This window comes from Cygnus olor, chromosome 1 (genome assembly GCF_009769625.2).
Source record: "Cygnus olor isolate bCygOlo1 chromosome 1, bCygOlo1.pri.v2, whole genome shotgun sequence".
Taxonomy (NCBI): Eukaryota; Metazoa; Chordata; class Aves; order Anseriformes; family Anatidae; genus Cygnus; species Cygnus olor.
Genome location: NC_049169.1, coordinates 169,637,562 through 169,662,878, shown reverse-complemented (window position 1 = coordinate 169,662,878; position 25,317 = coordinate 169,637,562). Strand labels below are relative to the sequence as shown.

Below are 25,317 nucleotides of genomic sequence, written 5' to 3'. Positions count from 1 at the left end.
ACTCACTGTCTCATTTCTAAATCAGTGGCTGCACTGAATGTCACACATTTCCATTGTGCAATCAGTCCTCCAGTCAATTATTTAATTAAAAGAAGATTTACCAAATAATACTCCTTCTGCTCCAGTAAAAAGATAGGAACAATATGATAACAAAATATTTATTTATTTATTATTAATTATTTTTAAACCAATGATGGTGGAAATTCAGATAGGGGGAAGATCACCTTCGGAATAAATTATATTAAACATGACCAACAAGGACTTTTCTTTTAGGAAGATTAATGGTTTAATGTTTAATTAATCCTATCCATTTCTGTATTTATGGGGAGGCAAAGAAGAAGTCTACTTTATAATGTGGAAAATTAAATATTAAAAACTTTATGCCTATTTGACTTTACATTTTCTTGTTATGAATGGGTATTTTCACTTTATTTCACTTTCCTCAAGCTACAAGAGACAGAAGCAATTACTGCAGCTCTGCTGAACAAAGGTATTCTCAATGTACCTCTGATACTGCCTTGCCAATCCCAAAACAAAACAAAAAATTAAAAACTATTTAAAGTATTAATGGAACCTTTAAAACTTACAGTCAAAATGACACAGGTTACTCAAGATTAGAGAAGGCCAGGGGGAACTTCAGAAAAGCTGGACAAAGTTATGTGTTTAAGAAGCTCAACAGATAAAATTCAGTGTAGACAAGAGGCAATGCACATTGTATGAAATAAGGTGAATTACCCCTATGTATAAATGGGTTCTAAATTAAGTGCACCTATTCAAAGAAAAAGATGTGGACAGTTCAACAAAACCACTTGTTCAGTGTACAACAGTAGTCGAAAAGCCCAACAAAATTATTAAGGTCTGAAGAATTCAGAGTACTAAAAGAGAACAATAATGAAAATGGAGCTTTTAAATACAGTGACCTTAAATACTGTATGTTCTTGTCTTGTCTCAAAAAGCAGATTTTTTAATTTTTTTAAATGGTCCATCCAGAGGAAAATGGCAAAGTAATGAAGATGGTTTGAACTATGACAGCACCTGAGCTGCAAGAAACGACACAGCACAGGTATGGATGGACACCCTGAATGGCTCACATAGCAGCCAGTTTCTGTTTTCTTTCCACTTCTGGGTTGTGCCTCTGAGAACTGCCCCAGCATCCTGCTGCTACGAGAGCCCTGACTCACTGTCACTCCCGCACAGAGCCCACACTGAGCCCATATCCCTGCATGGTTCATAGACCTGCCATGGCTGCAGCTTCCGGTGCCTGGCTTGCAGCATGGGGCAAACTAATGTCTCAGCCCTGCAAAAAAAAAAAAAAAAAAAAAAAGATTTCTTTAGGCAAAATATACTACCTTCTGTATCTTGCTACACTACCATATGAAGAGCACATGAGGGGTGCACGAGCAAGAGACAAAATGGGATGAGGAAGGTACCTGGCTTAGATACTGCTGGATGAAAAACTTCTGAAAGATGATTCCTTCCACATCTGCCCTAGCACAAAATGGTCCTCTCTCTCCCTTGTGCCATCCTTCCTCTACTTTATACTTTATAATACCCTAGTCATTTTCTCTCGTCTCCTATTTTGACCTAGTTATCCTTCCTTTCCCATCTATCTTTGTTCACTCCTTTCTGACTTTCTGTGCCTCTTGTCTTCATAAAGGTCCTGGAGGTTAAGCGGAGCCTAAATTGAATACAGTTTTAAGACTTCCATAGCAAATTATCTTTCTCTCCCTTTCGATTCTGTGTACTTGATCTTATTCTCGAGAGATGCAGCCCAACAGGCTGCCAACAATTGGCTGTGTGCTGTGTTGTGGCTCATATTCTGAATGTGACTTGTTCAATTTATGTTGAGAACCCAGCCTGATTACAAGATTAACATCTAATATTTTATCCCATCTGATAGCGTTCACTTCTTTACTGCTTAGTTTTGGAGCAGGAGTGTCCTTATACACACTCTTCATTCTCAAAACAATGACTGAACTTAAATTGAACACTAATTCAGATAAGGTCTGCTGGAAAACATTGAATGTGAAGACCTCTCTCTTTCATATTAGAATTAGTCAGGAATGTCATATAGTCTTATTAGGAAAGTATTGGTCACCACATTTTCTTCTATGCTGATTTTCAAGTCTTATGATAAATTTTACATCTTATGATGCTTAACAAAGTGAGAACAAGAGCCCAAATCTTCCACCCAAATGTCTTTGCCACAACCACCATCTATTTCTACCTATTTCCCATGTTTTAGTGTTACTGCTATTATAATATGCACCTAGAACAAATTGTGACACTTGCGTTTAAAAGTCAAAGGACACAAACCTCTGTAAATCTATGACCCTAATAATATTTCATCTAGAACAGGCATTGAGACAACTTTCATTTTATGTTATTTGACTGTAAGTGGGATCTAGAGAGTACTGACAGGAAGCCTGGAGGCCTGAATTTCTAAATGTGACTTTACTATTGGTTTCTTCAGGGAAGTGAAATTGCTTCCTTCTCCTCCCATCTGTAAAATACAGCTAGTCAAGTTTACAACCTTGAAAAGGTTTTTAAGTCTACTTGAACAAATGCCAAAGTAAGAACTAGGTATTTCTTATATTTCAATCACCGAGAGGTTTTAAATAAGCCATTCTCACAGAGACAACCTCAAGGTTGTACTTGACCTCTGCTGATTAATTGCTATTTTATAGAGATGTATAGAAGGTATTTTGTGTAAATATATTGTTTTTATTTATTTATTTATTCATTCATTCATTCACTTATGTGTGTGTGTGTGTGCTTCTCACAGATATTTTCAATAAGAAGGTAGATGTTTGGTTGGAATTCAAGACTCCTGAACCTGAAGAAAAGGTTATTTTAGAGAGGCTAGCTCAGTATGAAATTTAGAAAATGGGCTTGTCTGGCAAGGAAATAATTATTACAGAAATCCTGAAAGAAAAAAGGCTTCAGATCCAAGCCTGATATTGTGGCCAATAAACTGAAGATCTGAAACAGGCAAGAAGTTGGCCTCCCTTCTAATGAAAGTCCATTAGGGATGCAGATAGACTGTGATTGCTTTTCTTACTGACTTTATTAATTAGGACCCTCAGGAAATTTAAAATTAAAAAAAAAAAAAAAAAGAGGTTGAGAGGGAACATTTGCCAGAATTGCTGCAACATGTGTCAGACCTCCTCACTTTTAAGACCTACACAAACCAGTAACATTCTATCCATTCCAGCACAACTGAACTCAGTTCAGTTCACATATCAATTTACACTTAAGGGTAAAGTGGTTAACTGTCTTCTCTAATTGAATTGTTTTTATTATGGGTTCTGGTTTGCCTAAACAGCATGGCATTCAGTACATTAAAGATGCCATACACTGGTGGGTGGCTCAAACTTAATTTTGTTGGAAGTTATAAAAAGGAGAAAATAATTTAATGTTTTTTTTTTTCCTCTTTTACTGCTTATTTTTACAGTTTACAGAATCATATTAAGGTCTTCAAGATGCTATTGCTAGCAGACAAAAAGTGCAACACCTTGCATGCTAACTAGTTTATTTTTGTTGTGGTTGTTTATATTTTTTTTATTTTTTTTGAAAGTCTAAACAGGTGAAAGCAAAAGAGAGATGGAGGAAGAAAAGAGAAGAGAAATATTCAGGGCAGAGTCTGTGTCATTCTTGATTTATATTTGCCAACTCCTATAGTTCAATGATTACAGAAACCTTTTTTTACTTTTTTTTTTTTTTTGTATCATGTAATTCACAGAGGTTGTTTAACAAAATAAATATGCTTTTCTACTCTGAAAAAATTCAATCTGTTGTGACAAGAGCCAAAGGCAACCAGACCTTTGAAGTAAAGTACTCCCTCTACTTATAATGAAAAGGTACTGCCTTACATTAGAGAGAGTACCCAAAAAACTCCAACAGGTTTTAAAATGGTAAAGCAAGCTTGTATTTGAACTAAAACTAGACCAAATATTTTTAATAGAAAAAAAACAGAATTTGTATTTCTCTAAAACAACAGAAATAAAGCGGAATCATAAAGTATGTTCCTTTCAGCTCTCATATATTTGAAAGCAATTCCTTCTTTCTGGGCTTCGTTTCAGATCAAGTGGATCTGTGTTGCAGGACACTCTGGGCAGTCCTCTCTAGATCCCTCAGAAGTTCTCTTTTCATCACATCTGCACTTCTGCCGCATGTCTGCTCCCTGCACTTTCCACTAGTTCCTTGCCCTCTGCCCATGCTTCAGGCTCCCGCGTAGATGGACCACACTGCTCTGGGATCTCTCCTCCAAAACAACAACAACAAAAAGAAATACCTACCTCCTGCCCACTCGCTCCATTTTTAGAGAAACAAAGAAATGAAAATAAATGTCATCCATCACAAACGTACATTCAGGAACCAGCACTATTCTCTGTTCTTCTCACAAAACATCGATGCAGGCAGGAGAGCTTCATGACGATAATTGGGAGAACCATAGTGGAACATACATCACTGTCTGCATCTGGTGCTATTTCATATGCTCTGTGCAAGGATCTGAAAGGATGACATTCCAGTGGACAAACGGTGTTTCAAAATAATATTAATTTATTCTGCAGCCTTGCACAATCTGCACTGAGAGCTAGTGGCAACAGATTGAACAGTACTACAGATCTCTCCAGCACAGACTCTTCTCCTACAAATGCAGAATTAAGTATTCATGAAGAGATTTCAAAGGTCTAAAATGACTGTAGAGCTTTCAAGATGCAACACTCTGAACTAAGACACACTGTCAAATAACAAGTTTTAACTGGAAAGGCAAAATTTATCTCTTGAATATAACAGCTATTATAATTATTTTTCCCTATCTTTGCTTTCACAAATTAACTGAACTAAATTTCCAAACAGGAACAGAAGTAGCTGACAAAAAAGGAATTACCAGAAGGAAACATAAGTATAAATGATTGGCACTAAACAGAACCGTTTTCTCCCTCTCCAGGCTTTTTATTTTTCTCTAAGCGTATAACAAAATGGCTGCTAGTTACACATTTCTGATCAAAAAAACACAGAATTGTCATAAAAAAAAAACCAATCCCCTTGAAGCTTTTGAAGCTCAGATTGATCCTTCATAATATTTTTTATTTTAATAGAGAATACTATTTGTATTTCATACTAATTTTCAGCACTACTGACAATGACTTCAAAAAAGCAGAAATTTAGAACAACAAAAAGCCCCCATGTGTTTTGCTCAACTTACATGCACCAAATTCCACCAAAAGTTTCCTTAGAAAGAGCAATATGGAAATAATATAACTGAGCTAATGTAAAACACTTCCAGCACAGCTGTACATATGCCATAAAGTACACCTGAAGAGCCAGGTTGAACTCATAGTTAAGTATATTCATTAGGGTGGCACTAATGTGCTTTCTTTTACAGGAATAAAGCAGATGGAAATTTGATGTGGCAATACTGAGAAAGTCACAAACCACCTTTGCTTAAATTCTTCCTTGCCAGGAATAATAAAGTCCAAGGGACAAATGTCCCAGGATGTTGTCAGAGTACTGGACTCTACAATAGTCTCCACTACAGAGGAACATGTTGAAATAAAAAGCTCATTTTGCACCTCTGGTGGAATTCAAGAAGTACTCTGCAGTGAGCAGTCAATGGGTACGCTGTTCACCAGTGGGTGACTGCACCCTGTTGTACAGATTGTGCACCAATGCCTATACTGCACTGTCATTACCCACACACATAGGTCATGCACTGAATCCAGACTCACCGTGACTGATTTTTCATTACTTTGCATGTCAAAATCAAATAAATGTATCTACACAAAAACACCCTCAAAGAATTATTTTCCATAAACTTAGATTTGACACACCTGAATAAAGATAAGGAAGGTTGTTTCCAGCTGAATCAAGTTACAGGACACTGCTTTTAATTTTCAAGATTGTTGAAAGAAGAAAAGTGAGTTTAACTTCATTTTTGCATATAAGCTGGTGAGGGAAGAAGGAGAGCAGCACTTATTTTTCTCTTTGCCTGGAAGAATATTTGATTACACATAAGACGGTAAATGCATTGACGTATTTATTTCCCAAGGGAAGTGACAAGTCAGTATATACCAGCAGAAACTTTCTCACTTCTAGAACAATCCCCTCTGTTGCTCTGGGTGACTGTAGGTGACTGTATATGCTCTGCCAACTTTTTTTTTTTTTTTTTTTTTTAAATTGGGGTGGGGAGGGGGAAAGGGGTAAAGTTTGTATGATGTCTACCATTGGGTAAACCAACATCATAGATAACCAACACACATACTCACACACACACAGATACACAGGAGCTTGAGAGGATTTGGGTTTTTGAGCTTGACTTAGAGAAAAAAGCTGCTTTATTTTTCCCTTCTTGGCTTCTTTAGCATGTCTTTTAAATTCACAGTAATATGATTTATAAAGTGTTTTTCAAGCACAGATTTATAAATAAATATTGGAAACAAAGTAGTCTTAGTGTATTAGGTTATCAAGTATTTTTCATATGTACTTTCCTATATATCCCCCCATTACTGTGCCATATAAGACTAACACAGTGGCTACAGATTCACTACTTTGCTAGTATAGGATAAAAAAAAAAAAAAAATCAAAATGAGGAACTCAAAGGTGTACTACAAAGCCAGAGCTTCCAAAACAAAATTTTGAAATATGGAAGATGATCATCTGTGTGTGTGTATTTAGGCAATTACACTTAATTTTCATTACCTGTAAATTTGCATTAAATTATCATTCCCTAATTCAATACCTCTAAGTATCCTTTTGTTTCTTTTTTACTTCAGGTTTATTTAAAGCACAAAATGCCTCAACTGTATACAATGCTTTAAGTGCTATATTCAGAGCCACAGACTCTGCCCTGAGAAAATGTCCTTTCTGCTACTGAGGCAAGCGAGAAAATATGTCAAGTCAGTCTCCTTAACTGCTTTCCTGTTTTCATCTTATGTGATTTTTATGTAGGTAAAACTCTGTATCATGTAGGGTTTGATTGACTTTTTATTTTTATTTTTTTTTAATGTTAAGTTTCCATATGTGTGTGCAGGCATCTCTATGGAAATGTTTTGCCTCAGAAAGCTGGTACATGAAGTGAATGATGAAATAGAATGCACCAAATTAGATCAATGGTCCAAATTCATACTGAAAGTAAAAGAGCACAATTCTATTGCTTTCAGTGAAATTCAATGAAGTTTAGACTACAGCTAAGCACCACCGTATAAAGAGATCTTATCTGATATGCCAAATCTGGAAAGCACGGAGTTGACAGAATACATGACAAAATCTATCTGCAGAAAGTATGCTTTCTGCAGTGAGCTGTGGGATTGATTATTAAAGCTGCTTGAACTTCTCGCTTGCTCCATGTAAGCAACATACATGTAAAGCAGCTGATGTGTGAGTAATTTACTTGAATTGGGTCTCTCCACTGCTACACTTCACCTAATGTTGAAAATGTTAATGTTGTTTGGAACAGCAGAATGCTCCCTTCGCTTTAAAAAAGCTGCTGTGTCTCACTATTCACAGTATTTAATCTCTAAAACACTACAGGACTTCACACCTTGAAATGTTTATATATTTCCATCCTACTATGAAAGCTGGCTTTCCTAGACTGTATTGGTTAAAGAGATTTGAAATTTAACTTTTCTGTAGTCCCCTTCTGCCCCCATTTTGCAAAGGCAGAAGTATCATTACTGTAACCCTCTCAGAGTCAGTTGTACCTGCAATGGGACAACAAACAGTCTTTTTCTTGAAATTTTCATCTATTTAAAATAAACATTTTGCTATCCTTTATAACACTATCTCTACTTGCTCTGACTTTATGTATTTCATAGCTCAGTACTGAAATAACACAATTCCCCGATGAAAAAAGACATACAATGAGAATAAACAGCACCTGCACATGGGAATTTCACCTTATGTTTTGTATATGACACTGATTGAACTAAGTGAAGCTTCCTGTAGTAGTAACAGATTATTTGTTGTGATAAACTGTCCTTTAGTTCATCTTTGCTGGAGAAGAAGTAAGAATAAAATGACTGAGTAAAAGACTGCAAATATGTCCCGTCTTTGTTTCCCCCTCCTTGATTTAGATAAGGGATATACATGCCAAGGGAAGTTGCACATTCCAAATTTGCTCTGGATCATCTTTCAGGGTTTATATATTTTGTGACCTTTTTTTTTTTATTATTATTTTTTTTAATCTTTTGTCTCTTATTCACAGGAATGCATGAGAATTTTGAGGGAAGAAGGCTGTGTTCCTTTTAAACAAAATATGCAATTAACCTCTTGTTTCAAGGCAGAGTCTGAAAATATCACCCAGATGGACTCAAAAAGTTCTAAAACCCAAAGGTCAATAAAATAAATACGAACTTGCTTATTTTTATACACTGATTTTTTTTTAAAGTGCTGTAGTGCTTGAGGTTGTCATTGTTTGTTTTTTCTTGCCAGCAGACTACTGAATTGTGATCTCTGCTTTGCCCGAGGAAGGTAAAGACAAATTAAAGTCGCTGAGTCTGCATGCAGTGGGTCACCTTGAAAGGGACAACCCTTAAAAGAACTAGCTCTCTATGGGAGATTGTTTCTGAGAAAGAAAAAATATATTTATCTTAAGACTCAGGTTGACATAATGAAAAGATATATGAGAAGATAAGCATACACAAGTAGAGAGTGTTTTCTGGATAGTGGTATGTACAGTCAGATAAATATGAGGAAAAGGCATGCAGTTACACAGCTATCTATCTGGGTGAAGAAAGGCTCCAGGAGTTTATTTTTATTTGTGCTGAAGTGAAGGAACTTGGTTATGCATACACACTAAAACAGGCCCAAGAGCACAGTTTAAAGAGGAGAGAAGTGGGGAAAAAACACAGATTTACAGCACTAAAATGTTTGAAGGAGAGGTGTAAATTAATAAATATATATATATATATGAAGCCAAGGGGGCAGACAACTACTTCTAGTTCTGACATTATCTAAATGATATGCATTCACAATGTCATTTAATTTCAGTTTTCAAAATTATTAGAAACATTTGAAGAATCTCATAATCAAAACTAACATCAAAATTTTAAAAAGTTGATTTGAAAATATATTATTTTCCATTTATCCTACCAGATATTTTCAATTGCAATGCAAATCCAACTCACAACATTTTGCTATCTTTGAAACTGTCAGCAATGCAAAACCAAAAGTTGTTCACTCACTATACTCATAATAGCACAAACACATATAGTTTTCCCATTGTTCTTGACTGTAGGTAAACTAAAGTGGCTTCTCTTCAACCATTCAAAAGCCGCATAGTCACATCAACAAGTATACATCATGCTATATTTGCTCTTCCACAACGATTTAATTTATTTTACAGTGTTCTTACTTCTTGATAACCTGCTATTTTGTAGGTTCTTACAAGATTCTGGTATTCAGAAATAAAGGATATAGTTAGTGCAATTTCTATGTATTTTAATTCCATAGGAGTTCATAAAAACTTTACAAAGTAACTGAGAAATTTCTGTCTCTCAGTTTTACTGTCAGCCAACAGTCATCTGCCCCTGATTAAAAAAAAAAAAAAAAAAAAAAAAGTGATTTTAAGGATTTGGCTTTTGAAATGGGACTTAATTCAAACTACCAGTAGTTTCTGAACCTTGCAGGCACATACAATTAAATAATAAAATAATAAAAAGGCAACTGTAAGTCTCCTTCATTTAAAAATCATGAGAGGTTCATCTGGTTACTCTGACCAATTCATGAATAATCCATGTAATAAGCTTAGTTTCTTTTCCACAGCACATACATCTATCCTGTGGTGCCTTACCTGATGGGGAGATGAGATCTTGGGAAGTGAAGTTTTTAGGCTCTTATTAGCTAAAAACCTGTCCTCAGTGGTTAAAAACATCATAAATTAAGAATAATTAACCTAAAATCCATCTACTGTATTTCTGACAGGCAAGACTGAGTTAATTTTATCCTCTGGGTTTAGATAATGCAGATGAGTTTTGATTGTCAGCTCTTTGTATTTCTTTTAGAAACTCCCAATTTTATCTTACTTGCCTTTCAGCTATGGGAAACAGTAACCTTACCTGTTCCAAGGCTCATCTTTTGAACAAGGATGTTTAATGCTGCATTAAATATCTGGGTTTCGAGAACTACATTATGCTCATCTTTTTTTTTTTTTTTTTCACATCAGACTTCTAATATATTGTTTGCTTCTCCTCTTTTGTCTAAGAAGATCAGTAGAAAACCCACAGAGTTATAGTGAAACCCACAGTTTATAGTGAAAAAATTAAAATACTGAATATTCAAAACCTAATCCCACACCTTTTCATTCATAGGTACCCACAGAAGAGGTGAGTGGAGCAATTACATGTCCCTAAAAATACCTGAATCTTTTTTTTTTTTTTCATGTCTGTCCTCATTTTTGTCATTATTTTTATAAATGTAGGCCACAAGGGGCCTCCAGACAATCCCTCTTTCCTTTGCCAGCATACATTCATCCTCAAACCATTTCTGCCCTGCACACAGGCATACACATAAAGTCACAAGAAGAGGAAGATGTACTGCTTCTAAGAAAAGATGCAAGAGACCTTTCATTCTTCTTTCACTCTAGTCATACAGAGGCTTGGCTGACCATAGTAAAATCGTAGGACAAACCTGAAAACAGAGTCATTCAAGTATTTTTAAGGGGGATAAAGTTTCTAGGATCACCGATTCTGTGGGTATCTGTGAATGGAAAAAGTGTAAACTCCTGTGAAGGAGTCCAAGCCTATCAAACACAACTCTAAAAAATGTCATCCGTTTAGTAATATCCACCTAAGATATTTCAAATAATCAGTTCCTCAGATTCTTATATTATTAAAAGAGCAAAGACCTTAACTAAAATATACTTGTTAAAGAATCAGTTGCAAAAATGACCGTTATACTGCCTGAAAGCATGATGTACCAACAGTATTCAAAGCACCTTCAGAACTAGGAGTCATAGCAATCTTGTTATCATTTCTGCTAATTTACTTACATTCTGACAGAATTAAGGATTCTGGGGTTTAAATACTATTTAAAAAATAATGGATTTGCCAAAACTGGATGAAAGCAATAAACAACACAAATGGTAAATCACAGAGAGTTTCATTTTCTGATGTATAATGTAACGGGAAAACTGACAACTAACGGCTGACCTCTGTTTCTTTGCTTTCTGCACTATGATCATTGAGGTGAAACGCTCAGACATATTCCTTTAATTTTTCAAAAGCAAGAAAATGAATAAAGTACCCTTTCAGTGAGCCTGGTGTTTAAGTAAATGACATTTATAATAGGAATGCACTTTTGCCTCCACTTTAGAACCTCTTTTTCTCCTTTCTGAACAGCAGTTGCCTATGACAAGGAATGACAGCCCATTTCCATTTCTATCTCTGATTCCAGTAGACAGGTCACACTGTCACATTCAGAGGAAGAGTGCAGGCTTATTCTGGCACCAAAGTTTTATCTGCACTGGCCAGTGAACTGATAGACTGGCACCCCAGACTGAGCATCCAGGCTTGCCTTGCCCACATGTAAGCATCCTATATCAAGGTGATTCCATTAGATGCTGAGTCTTTCATTTTTACATTTCCTCTTGGACAGAGCCCATGATTAATTGTACTAAGATATTCAATCATTTGCTCCTAGTCAACCATGAGAAAATTTAGCTGATCCTCAGGGAGAACGTAGGAAGGTACCAGAGAACCATCAAGCACTTGGCTGGCTTTGCTTATGCACTTCCCAATGTGTAGGGAAGTTCTGACCCAGAAGACGGCAACCTTTAGCAGACTGCACTTCTCACCTTCTCACTCCTCACACAGTCTAGACCTGCCAATCTAAAAGTGTTTGGGCAAAAACTATCATATCTAATACCACCTTAGATGAAGAAAAATTAATAGTCTTTGGATTATTTTATACTTAGAGGCTGCTGGCAGATAGATAGATATATATACATATACATATATATATATACATATATATGTATATATATATATATCAAAGCCTTACAAATAATCATGCAATTCTTCAGCATTATGATACTATACATCTAGGAACAGCTATTGTGAGTGGCAGTGTCTGTCTAAGAATATCTGCATGTTTATTGTTCCCCCCTGAGGCAACAAGCATTGTCTGAAAGGAAAGCTCTGTGTTTTGCCTATCCCTTGAGAACTATAATTACTGTTATAGAGGAATATACCATACCAACTCTCAGGTAATTGAAAAAGACTGACAGGCAAATGATTTCTATGTCCATTGCTCTGGGTTCAGATCCTCTGAAAGTTAAAATACATAGGCAGTGGGCCAATTTAGCCTCAAAGCTAGAGCACTGAATATACCAACATCAGTAGAATTGTAGCTTTTCATATTGTTCCTCATTTTGGCCTACTGCCTTTAAACACAACTAAAATAAGTACTGAAAAAACAGGCACTGCATTTTGTTAATTCTAAACAATAACTGCAGCTTTTGGCATACAGCTGACTGCTTTTATTTATTTATTTATTTATTTATATTTATTTTTCACTAAACAGACCACATCTCCTGTTCAGAGCTCTAACAGAGACATCTAAGTCCATGGATTTGACAGACAATCTAGGCTGAGAACACGACTGACTGAAATACACAGGCAAGGATAAAGAGAAGAATTAAAGAAGTTAAATCATGCTTAGAATTTTACAGCAAGTTTATAACAAAAACTGAGATGGTAGGAAAATATCTCAAGACAGAAAGATCCACTTCTAGAAGCAAAGAGATTTAAAAGAAATGTAAATAAAATGCATATATGAAGAAAATAATATGGACTACAAGTTTACTTCAGATTAGGTCTTCATCATAATGTAGATGGATTAGTAGCATTTACATTTATGGTTATCAGAATTTATTTTTGTGGACAACTAGGAAGATTTTTTTTCATGATATAAGTGAACTCCATGAGATTAACAAAAAAAAAAAAAAAAAAGACAAATCCAGTTTCAAATTCTGAGTCAGCCTTCTCCAAGATAAATATAAATACAGAAAAATGTTATGTCCACTTTTCCCATTTTAATTTTTTAAAAGACAAGTCATGAATTGTTGGTTTATCATTTGTTGGTGTACAACAATTCGATATAGAATTTTACAAATTAACAGTTAATGTGGTAATAGTTTAGGAATTTTAATCGTCAAAACATTTTAAATACTTTAATAGCCAGAACATTTTAAGTATTTTAATAGCTAGAAATAGACTGTTATTCTTAATAAGAACAGTCCATAGATTTTTATAATGAAAATTAATCTTATATATGAGTAGCATTGTGTATCTCATCAGCAATCTTATGAAAGATTTTGACATAAACCCAACAGATTTCTTCAAAATGCTAGTAAGAAAATCCCCTAGCACAGACGAGTATGAAACATCCAACTACATTTTCTAATCAGAAGTAAATGACATCATACTTGAGATGATCTGCCCTATAACTTCTTAGCAATTGCACATGCAGGAACAGATCTGAAAATATGCATGGATATGGCAAAACAATCTTAGTAACTGTTTTGCATACTTTTGAAAATATCAAAATTGAGGGTGAAATGTAAAACAATGAAAAATTTAAATGCAGAAATAGTCTCAATGTGAGGTATTCCAAGATTTCAAAGGAACTAGAATTTCACTTTTTTTTTTTTTTTTTTTAATTAGAATTTGCAGAATAATCCAAAGACATGGGTTTCCTTCCATCTCTGCTATGCTACTTTTGAAGCTCTTCACAGGAGGTCTTTCTCTATTTTAAACAAATAACAAAACAAGTGTAGCTAGAAATAATGTAAAGAGTGTATCAGCCATATTGCCAATATTTTCAACAAACTCTTTAATACATCATTTAATGTTACCAAAATGAAGCAAAAAAGGGCTACCTTGCTTCAAAATGCTCCATTAGTTTTTACTGCTAAACAAGTCCTAGCCAATTCTTCTGAGAAAGACAAATCTACAAAATTAAAACTGTGAGCATGAGCTAAATAATCAGCCAAATCTATATGAGAAACAGATATTTGAGCTTAACCAGGCTAGAATCAACCAAGAAAACTGTTTGAGAACTAGGATTAAGAATAAGAGGCTGGCAACAGATATCGGCAGATATGAGCAACAAGGATTCAGAAACAGGACCAAAAAGAAAATTGTTGTTTTACTCAGAATCCCAAATTTCAACCAATCAATTTTCTCTGTACCATAAGGTGTCCAAACTCCTTTACCTCCCACAATCTTTATTTATTCTGTTCCCTGACTTAACACAGTACTTAGGTTACTAACAATGTCTTAGTGGTTAACAGCCATACTTTTGAGAAAGGCACAGAGAAGAAATTATCCTTTAAAAGGCAGCCTAATATATCCTTTTTGTTAAATCTCTGAACATTAAAGTTCATTTGTATTAAAAATTGTTTAGTATTGTGCTTGTGTATGATAATAAGCATAAGGTTATATTTTGTAAACTACTAGACATTGTTAATTTAGAATTTTGTTAAAGATTTATTATTATTTACTGGGTTTCAGTGTTTTTAACTTTTGTTGTCCTAATCACAGCTGCATTATATTTTGACAATGAGAAAACACAAATTATATTCTGATATATTTATAACGCTCTGTTGATATATAATAGATTGAAGAGTAGCATTACAGAATATAATAGGACTGAAAAGACAAAATACTTGAGCATCATTTTATCATGCAAACCTTCATCACTCTCATGAAGAAAGGAAAAGTGGGGGTTTTACAATGAAAACTTGAATGGCTTAATGACAGCACTTCACAAAGTCATCCCTTCATATGACATTCTAAAAGCTGACTGACCAACCAGCTCTTTTAAGAAAAAACCTTTTGAGGGTCCTTTTGAGCAAAAATGTTTCATACTGTTTCAACATGAGTCAGGTCCAATTGTAGTAAAACTGCGTCTGGTATTCTATTTGTTAGTGACCTTATTTCGGTTGAACATCTGCCCTTCCCTTCCATATTCACTCTCTTCAAGACATACCTGAAAAAACTGTGATGTCAGCCTCTCACACAAGGTCTTCTCCTTCTTATTCCTTTTTTTTTTTTTTTTTTTTTTTAATTTTCCTTACCCTAATCTCCTGACACTTTGTCATTTAAGGTACTTCATGTGTAGAAGTAATGGAAAATACATTTTCACACACGTGACCAGTGTTTCCCAAGACACAATGCTTTTATATCTTTTTACCTCAAAAAGGTCTTAATGGCATAAATCTACAGGAAATAGACCTCTTAATTAAAGAGAAAGAGCAAGCTTCAAAACAAAGCAAGGGCTAGCTGCAGTTTCAGTCCTATTTATTTCACATCCTTAAAAACATTGGCTCCCTTCAGTCTTGCAATGCTTTTCATTCATGAGAAGCCTCTAATTTTAGTTTTCATTTTCAGTTGGTTTGTTTCTTCTATCATAGGAGGAATTAGCATGTTAGTTAGCACGGATGTATCCTTTACACTTGCATTTGCAGAAGTATAATTTCTACTGCATGTAAAGTGTTATAAGACTAATTCTCACATTAGCATAAGGCAATCATTTATTTTCCTTGGGTGTTAAAAAGTATTCTAGTAGACAAACTCAGATGAATGCATAAAATAGGCCTGATATTTCATACTGCTGCAAGAGACCAGCACCATGAAGAAAGATATGAACCTTCAAAAATTCACCAGGTGGCGGCCCTGTTTTACAGAATCACAGAATGGTTGAGATCAGAATGGACCACTGAAGGTCACGTGGGCCAACCCTCCCGCTCAAGTAGTGACACCTACAACAGGTTGCTCAGGACTGTGTCCAGATGTTCTTTTTGAAGATCTCCAAGGAGGGAGACTCCACAACCTCTCTGGGCATCCTGTTCCAGTGCTCACCTGCAAAGTAAAGAAGTGTTTCCTGATGTTTAGACAGATCCTCCTGTGTTCCAGTTTGTACCCATTGCCTCTTGTTCTGGCATTGGTCACCACTCAAAAGAACTCAGCTCCATCCTCTTTGCACACCTCCCTCCAGGTATTTATAAACATTACATAATGAGCTTTCTCTTCACCCTCAAGCTTTTTCTTCTCTAGGCTGAAGAGTCCCAGCTCTGAAGAGATGCTTCAGTCCCTTCATCACCTTTGTGGCCCTTTGTTGGAATCTCTCCATTAGCATAATGTCTCTCATGTACTAGGGAACTGGACACAGTACTCCAGGTCTGGTCTTACCAGTGCATTTTTCTACGCTTGGATAATATCTAAGGCAATAGAACCAGACCCAGCACTAAGGCTCCTAACTGCTGTGGCAGACCAATAAAACAGTAAGGTTAGCATCCAAACACTGCAACGTCAGTGTATTCCAATTTACTTAGGCTAGAAATCAGTCCTAGAACTTCAAAAATAGAGTGCTTCTATGTATTTAATAGATACTTATTCTAGAAAAATAGATACACTTGTATGTATTTGATAGAGCATTTCTATGTATTCAATAGAGCATTAACATGTATTTGATGATGCATAATTTTATTGCATTTCTTTTTCTTTGTAGTGCAATTTTAATATCATTAACAATAAGCAAGCTCTTCAAAGACAGGCACTGGTCTGACTTAAGGTACACTTACACCAAAGATTTCCTCACAACATATTGTTCTGGACAGCCTGGAAGCAGCTCACAGAAGTTATGAGTGGATTTTTAAAACTAATCTTCCTTCTCTTTCATTGTAAAATTTCTACTGAGTTACAAATTTGTTATGAAACATTTCAAAATCTTTATTTTCCTATTTTAGGACTATATTTAACTAAATATAAATTGTGTTACTTCCAAGTATGTCTCTTCTCTGTGCCCATTATAAATAAAAACATTTATTTGATTCTCTTTTCCTCATGTCCTCCATTAATATAACTATCTTAGCATAATGAAATGTATGTAATTAACATATGTGTGCATGTATGCATGTGCTTTCTAAACCATTGTACATTGCAACCAGTAGTTTAGTTTATGCCAATGTAATGATGATAACAGAACTAAAATCTGGTCCCATTTTCAAGACATGCTTTCTTTTCATTTAGCGCTGCTTTTGAACGTTCTAGGATTGAATTCCATGAAAATAACCAAATTTAGAACAGGCACAACATGGGAGCAATGAGCAAGCTTTCTTGTTTGTCCTTGGTTGTTCTCTCCTTCATAATATCCTTGAGCCAAGATAACCACTCCTAGGCATAAGAGTGTAAAATAATCTCAATGCTCATTCAGCCTTCCTTATATCATTGTCTATAAGCTAATTAACTCAGATTAATTTTTTACCTATACAGCAGAAATTGAATTAATATAATATTAAATTGTATGTATAGCAGAGACAGCTAAACAGGAATTTGGTTTAAGAATCTTTTCCAAACTGTTCTCTTTACTAATTTATTCTGAGGTACTTGGTTACACACTCTATTCATACTCAAACATGTTCACATTGAAATTCTAATTTGAATTAAGATTCTATGGGTTGTCTTCCAGCCATCTGTAAAAACGTAAAGAAGGCAACCACAGGAAGACTGAAACAGTTGGTTTCCATGTGATACCTTAAATTATTTTTGTGTATATTATCTATCAGCATGGGGAAGATGGGGAGCAACTATTGAAGGCTTCTTCTTTGATGGTGGTGGTAATGGGGAGATTCTTAAAAGAGAGAGCAAAAGCAACCATATACAACTGAGAGTTACACAGTCCAAAGGAAAAAAACAAATCATCACTTTTTCAAACTACTTTAAGGTGTTTGCTAATATGGTAGCAATCTGCTGTGAAGTCAAGCTGTAAATAGATTCTTTTGTGTTAGATTTGCATGCAGGAGATGTTAATCAGTTCAGAGGCTCAGACATTTCTGTTCCTGAGTTATAACAAAAAAGCTCTCTGGCATCTCTATAAATGGAAATACTCTGAAAGACACTTTGTCTCCTTTTTATGTACAGAATATTACCTACCACCTGTAAAAGATCAACTAAAAAAGGAAAATTTGAGTACCTGGCTAATTATATACTAGTGCACAAACTGTCCAGACATTGTTTTATTACATTCCGCCTACACACAGCTAAAATTCAGCAGCTCAGGAGATCTACCTTTATACGTTTGTATTAACAAGCAGTGCACTTTCTTGTTGCAATGTTCCTGTTCAGCATTCATCAGGTATATAACTACTTCATTGGACTCATAGTTATTGGTAAAAAAAGGGGAAGAGAATAAGGATTTGAAAGCTGGTTTCCTTGACCACCATTCATTTTTAAGAAAAGCTGCTTCTTATACCATTTGTCATTGAATTATATGCAAATCTTCTAGTGAGAATAGTTACTATATCCCAGATGCCAAATTATAGTCTCAGATACATGACATGCATTACTGAGTAGCTTAAACAATCAACTTTTATGCTGCTATTTTTAATGCATGCAGATATTAAATGGCAACTGAACTAAAGTTCAGCTCTGACCCCCTCAATATATTGAATTCCTAGTCCTGTTTTGTGTGTGAACATATCAGATCTTTTATATGACCATTATGAGATAACTGATTTGTCTTTGAGGTCTGTGATTACCATATATATGCAACTTTTTTTTTTTTTTTTTGGCACTCCCTTTAGTGTATCTGTCATTTTTTTTCGCAGTTTGCACTTCAGAAGTACATCCATTCTTACTTCAGGAGAAGGGAGAAAGAAGCAGTTTTTACATGGAGTCATGGTGATTGCTGTGGTTATTGCCTACTTTTTTGAGTATTGGAAGGGTGAATTTGGTAAGCTATGCAGAGAAAATCCCTTTTTCAAAGAGCTTAAATCCTAAGGAAAACAGCAGCATAACAAGATGCAGAAGAGATACACAAAAAGGTGTCTTGGAATATGTTCTCTATCTCTTGAAGAATCATGAAAAAGCGAGAAAAGATTTGGGAATTACCTCTTTCTGTATGGCAGAAAGTTATGTGCAGCAAGTCAGGAATTTCATTAAAAGTGTATATTGGGAAAAATGTTACTCTAAACGGTGTTCACTTTCATAGCATAGATTTTCTGAATATTTTTTTTTATTTCTACAAATCCTGTTGCACATTGGATTCCTAAAATTGTCTCCATCTTCCATAGGTTGCAGACTATACGGACCAAGATCTGCAAATCATTTCAGTGACCTTAGTGCAGCTGGGAGATAAACCAGCTCACAGGTAAAAATCCAGAGGCTCTACAATTCTTCATCCAAATTTCTGCAGAATTACATTGGTATGGGACCCCTTTTTTTCTCCTGTGTGCCCAGGGACTCTTCAGATTGTGCAAATAAAACATACATTATTACATAGCATGGAAATATCTAACATAAACCCGTGTCTTTTATTTTTCCCCATAACTGAACATTGGGTGGGCAGACGTTCCTTTTTCTCTGGAGTTGTGTACTCGGGTTTTTAATAGCAGGTCACTTTGTGCTGGCCTCTCACTCTGCTGCTGCAGGGAAATGAAACATCACACCCTGCTTTGAGGGCTGCACACATTTGTGTCTTGTGAGCCAGATGTACTGAATTTTACTGTTATATTACCAAATTTCTGATGGAATTCAGACAGACCTTGACAAGGTGAAAAAGCACTCCTCATTTCATGACAGTGTAAATATTACCTTCACTTTGACTGTAGTGAAGAAAGTAAAAAAGGAAAAAGCTGGTATATCCCCCGAGGCCTTTACCCAGGTAAATTCTCCTCTGTTTTCCCCCTCACCAGTGTAAAATCTGTGTTACATCCTAAGACAGGTTTGTTTTGATGAATTATGATGTAAAAGGTGTAATGAAGATGAAGACTTCCAGGTTTCCTAGTGTAGTCATTTGTTAACAATTAGATTGCAGCAAGATGGCTCAGGTGTCGGTTTGGAGGGAGGGAACAGGTATGTGCCTCTGCCCTGGCTCAGTGACCTTGCTGTGAGAGCACTGGGGTTCTGCCATAGCAGATTAAGCATTAAAGGCAGGATAAAAGTATCTTATCCTTAAACAAATGTCCCTTTCATAAGCTTAATACAAAGCAGGTCTAGAAAGTCTACAGCTATAATGATTGCATGTTTTGCTGATCCTGGCCTTTTCTACTGAAAGACTTTTTAGTGGTCCCTAGTGGAAAGTTGAGATCAGCATTTAAATGCAAGTCTATCTTTTTAACATAAGTCCTTAGCAGCCCATAGCTCTCAGTGATACTGTGAATTTATAAATAGTTATGCATGGATACAGATATATATATATATATATATATATATATATATACACATATATGAAATGCATATCACTCCTTTATAGTTGATGACTATACATTCAGATTATTGTTTGCAAAAGAATTTTAATATCTGGTGTGGTTTTTTTCCCTCCTTTCTCAATTAATGAAGATGCAAAATCACTGCCTAACAAGGTATTTTTTCTTGTTTGAAATACTTCGTTTCGCAGTCAGGGACCAATTATAGACATTTCCTATCTCCTTTGAATTTCTACACCTGAGGTATATGCCTTCCTCTCCTAGGTAACAGAGATGGTACAGGTGTCGTGGGGAATACAAGGCAAACGTACTGTGTCCTTTCTAGCTTTGTACAAGTAGTACTTGACACCTATCTTAAAGTGATAGGAAATTTTTAGTGTTAAGTAAATTAGAACTCTCATGAAAGAAAAGCAGTAATCTGAAACCTGGCTAATATATCAATTTAGCTTGTGCAGTTAGTTTCTCCTATAGCTGTTATTTTCTTCCTCTTTTCCATTCTGCAGAAACTCCAGACAGCAAAACTTTTCTAGGCAATAGGTCAACAAAATCCTCTTCTGTGTGCTATGCATCCTGCTGGTTACTTCAATTAATGCTAAAGAGACTTTCTTTATCATTGGGAGGCCTTCTGGAAAAGCTGATCCATGTGAAAGGTTTCATGTTCTAAGGTTAAAAGTCCCACTAACCAGCTCATTCAGTTCTTTCTCTTACTTTGTCAATTAGAGAAATCTGGCTAAATCAATCTTAGCCTACCTAAACACAGAATACCAGATAGGCAGGCTTACTTGATGCTTCTGTATCTGCATACTGCAATTTTACTTCCCACTGTGACAGTGAAGCAATGCATGCGCTCTTGTATGAACTTGTCAAACCTCATCAAGTAGCAAACATAAGGATCAGGATCCCCAACAAGGGCTCTCACACCCTTAAAATCCTAGCTCATAGGGGCTCCTCCATGCCTTCATGAGGAATGGCACATAATACAGTTCAGTGCATGAAGTGTTTCTCAGCCTTTTTTAACCCATGCTTCACTTAATTCACTATGAATATCTGCATTTCCCCACCTCTTCAGTCAGTATGTGTCAGAGGGGAGTTTCTCATCTGCTCTCTGCTGTATCTGCCAAATTTCTGGAAGATTCAGCTCAGAGCTGACCATCAAGAGCCTCTGTTCTTTCACATTCTTTACCCATGGCTGAACACAAGGCATTTAACCTCTCAGCTTTGATTTTTGTCACTTGTAAAATGGAGAAAATAATCTCTAGTAACTGCCATGAGAGAATGAATGAACCAGAATGTACAATCCAAGATATCACGCTTGGGCCTTCATCTTCCTTCCATCAAAATCAATGCAAAGTTCTCATTGACTAAAGGAAAGCAGCATATGGCCTTTGCTTCTTTAAATATCTAGAAATTCTGTGATCACTGAGCTATTAAAGCCCTGGTAGTCATTGACTTTTAACCAGACTTTTAGTAACAGTCATGACTTTTCACTGTTACTGTCTCAGAGAAGAAATCAGAGAGGTAAGCATTTATTATTTTTTTTAAAGCACAGTAGGAGTTTTACCTTATAGCATGTGTAAAAGCTGATCCCATTCATGCTGCAGTCATTGAGAGTGTGAACTGGCTTCCATGCAATGAGGGTAAGACTTTTATTAAATCTTATCTGGAATCACAGTTTTGTTGTTGTTGTTGTTTCGTTTGTTTGTTCTTTTTTTTTTTTTCAAAATCAATGGATGTCATTCCTTATCATTGCTTTATCATTGCTCACTAAGCTTTTTTTTTTTTCGCTTTATTTTTTTTTTTCTACACACAGCAAGAGTAACAGCAAAAACAGATTTTCACCCTAGGAGTTTCTAATCTGAAAACAACAGGGCCAGAATAAGAAGGCAGTAATGTACAATAGAAGTGGGGCAAACACTACTAAGTCACACAGATTCCTTTTTTGACTTAATTTTAAAAGTTTCATAACTATGAAACTTTATGGCAGTTAAGAAAAGTGTATCGCTTCAGAAAGAGTACAGACGGGAAAGAACAAAAGCATATAGAAGTCAATAAAAGAAATATTTCTAGGAACTATGTATTAAGACTAAGTTAGGTGACTTATGTAACAGCCAGAGCATCATGTCACCCCTACAGATGCAGTTAGGCTGTCTGTCTTTTCAACTAGGATATGAATATAACATGTTTGGTAGATAAAATTAAACATGCTTATGCAAATATGCTCTTAGATAAACTTAACAGCAACACCATGTCATAGAGCTTATAAAGATCCTGCCTTTTTACTTTATCACATTTAGCAAAAAAGTGAGCACACCAACTACATAAGTGGAATAAACATGCTGTTTTCTTTCAACTGAGAGTATCATCCCTCAGCTGCTTTCAAAGATGAAGTTTTCAGGGGGCTCCAAGCAGACACAGAGGCCAGCCACTGCTGAACTTCCCATTACTACTGAAATGGAATAATGAATTCCAGACCTGAGCTGGTTCTGTCTGAGACTGAGAAATTAACAGCGTACTTCTCATATCGGTATATCCTCAATATCTGAAAAAATGCTTCAGTCTGATTAAAAAAAAAAAAAAAAAAAAGCATGTTGGTATAATTTTCATTCAACTTTGGTGATAAAAAATGAAACCAAATGGATGTCTTTTTCACAAACATACATGTTTGTTTTTATTTTACAGAGGCAACATAAGAGCAGTCAAATTCAGAGACTCCACAGACAGGTAAAATAAGTTTTCAAATCTCTGATTAAATCAAGCTTCTTTCAATATGAAAAGACTGGAGCATTTTCCTGAAAGTATCTTCAGCTTCAAAATGATTGATGTCCCTGCTGAATGGCAAGACAGGAGAGCAATCTGCAAGCAGTTATGTATGAAGGAAGAAAGGAAGGCAGGCAGACAGGCAGGAAAGAGGCAAGGAAGTAGGAAGATATATGGTATGTTTCTATATCAACATGCATGTGTAATAATGCACAAAAAATACCCTTTTTTTTTAAAAAAAAAAAAAAGGATTTTAATAGACACTAATCTTTTAGAAGCAGCCATAGAAATATTGTGCAATATATGCTGCTAATGTTGGTGTCAGTTATAATACAAGATAGGGAAGCTGAGAAATAGAGGATTCCTCAGAAAATGAAATAGCTTTCCACAGATGAACAAAATTAGGTAAGATAAAACAACTCAATATCTGAAACAGAATAATCTTTTCCCTCTTTCAAAACTAATATACCTATATAAAAGATTGATAACTATCTGATTGCTATTCACTATTTTTTGCTCATAGAAGCCTTCTACCAAGTTACTGCACACAGGCTGCATACAAGAAAATCAGTTCTGTTTTTTTTTAACTGTGACTATTGTAATTAGACCTGTCCATATGTGCAGAATGGTCAGACAGGGCATATGAAGCATATTAGCATTAGTTATTCAGGTATGACCATGTATTCTCCTAACAGCCTTCAAACACGTGGTGTCCTAGAGTCAGTCATGCTTGTTTTACCCAGTAACTAAGTGTTCCTTTGGGGCCTGGTTCTCAATTGGGTTGGCTTCTACGGACTCTGAGTTCTGGGTATCTGGGTTAATCCCAGGGATATCACCAAAATATCAGCCACTATTGAAGTAGGGTACTGATGAGAGTCGGTGCAATGGGCCTAGGTATTGCAGAAAACTTATTTGTAGCTTATAAACTACAAGCTTATAAGCTATAAGCTGTAGCTTGTAAGTAGTGTGCCCTCTCATTTCTGGTTGAACTATACAAAACAAAAGTTTAATCCAGCCTCATAAACTAAACAGGAGTAGGGCACAACCATTACATGTAACATCAAAATCCTTGTCAGTTTTAACATAACCGCTGCTGTCACAGACAACACGATGGCATAGTTCAGGAGTTACCTTGGAATAAGGACAGTTCCCACACTGCAGGGCAGTGGTCATCTTGATTTGGGGAAAGAGAGTCTAGCCGCATGGATGCAAGCTGTGTCATACTACTTATCATCAGAGCTAAAGAACAAGCTTTAGACAGATTTATTTACAAGTCTTGAAATAGCCATTGAGTACAGCATTTTTTTTTCATCCTCTCTGGCTGTTTACATTTACAGATGCATGTAAATGTATATATGCATCTACCCAAGTCATTGCTTAAATTCTCACTGTGACAATCAAGATGATGTTGTCCTTAGTCTAAATCTACAAAATTCATAACTGTACTCTTTATGAAATCTTCTAAAACAGAGAATTATTCTCAAAGAATCAACGTTTCTTCACAGTGAAAACTGAGAACTATACAAATTGCCAAAGGAAAAATGAGGAAAGAAATGGCATTACCTTATTTATTTTTGAGAGCAAGATTGCTGACATTGCTCCACCCCTAAGAGGAGGAGGAGGTGGAAGCATTTCAATAACACTTGAGAACTCTGGCAAAGGAATATTTGCTGAAATATTCTAAAGGATTAAACACAATAAAATAGAAAAAAGCATCTGAGAGTTATACACGGACAAAGATAATGCCAAATGGGGCGGGAAGGGGCGGGAAGGGAAGGGGCGGGAAGGGGCGGGAAGGGGCGGGAAGGGAAGGGGCGGGAAGGGAAGGGAAGGGAAAAATGCAAGGTGAGGGAAAAAGAACGCGAGGCAAGGCAAAGGGGCAATCAACCAAGCACATTTTATTCTAGAAGTATTCTACCTTTTCTGCAATTCACACAGCAAAAACAAACCAACCAACCAAACAAACAAACCCTCCACATAAATCTTAGCATATATTTTACTCAGAAAATCAATAAATGACTATCTTCTCATAGCTTGAAACTGTTTTCTGTAAGAACACCATGTCCTTAAATAAGGCTGGTGTACTCATTTGTTAGGGTTCCCAATTTTCATGTCTACTTTATTATAAGACTGTGGAAATTATGTGGTAACATTTTTCCTCCATGGCTCTACAGTTCTCCATGGAGATATGTCTATGTCTGCTTGTGTTGATGGGAAGTTAATTAATGAGTCAATATCACTCCTGACAATACTTTCTCTTTGCACCCATTATCCATCACTTTCAGAGCTGCAATAACATTGTAAAGTGCAAAGAGTGGTCACTCACACATAACTGTACCTCTTCTGTA

General features: G+C 35.7%; 1 protein-coding gene and 1 long non-coding RNA gene across 6 annotated transcripts in view; both read right to left on the bottom strand.

Moving 5' to 3' along the window:
* LOC121061618 overlaps positions 1-1,508 on the bottom strand; it is a 36,395-nt gene extending 34,887 nt beyond the window's left edge. Inside the window, exon 1 of the long non-coding RNA XR_005815182.1 lies at positions 1,431-1,508. This is a non-coding gene — a long non-coding RNA (uncharacterized LOC121061618). The remainder of the gene's footprint in view (positions 1-1,430) is intronic.
* The window catches only part of PCDH9 (protocadherin 9), a 694,514-nt gene that overhangs the window by 602,564 nt on the left and 66,633 nt on the right, over positions 1-25,317 (bottom strand). The gene's annotated exons all lie outside the window — the stretch shown is intronic.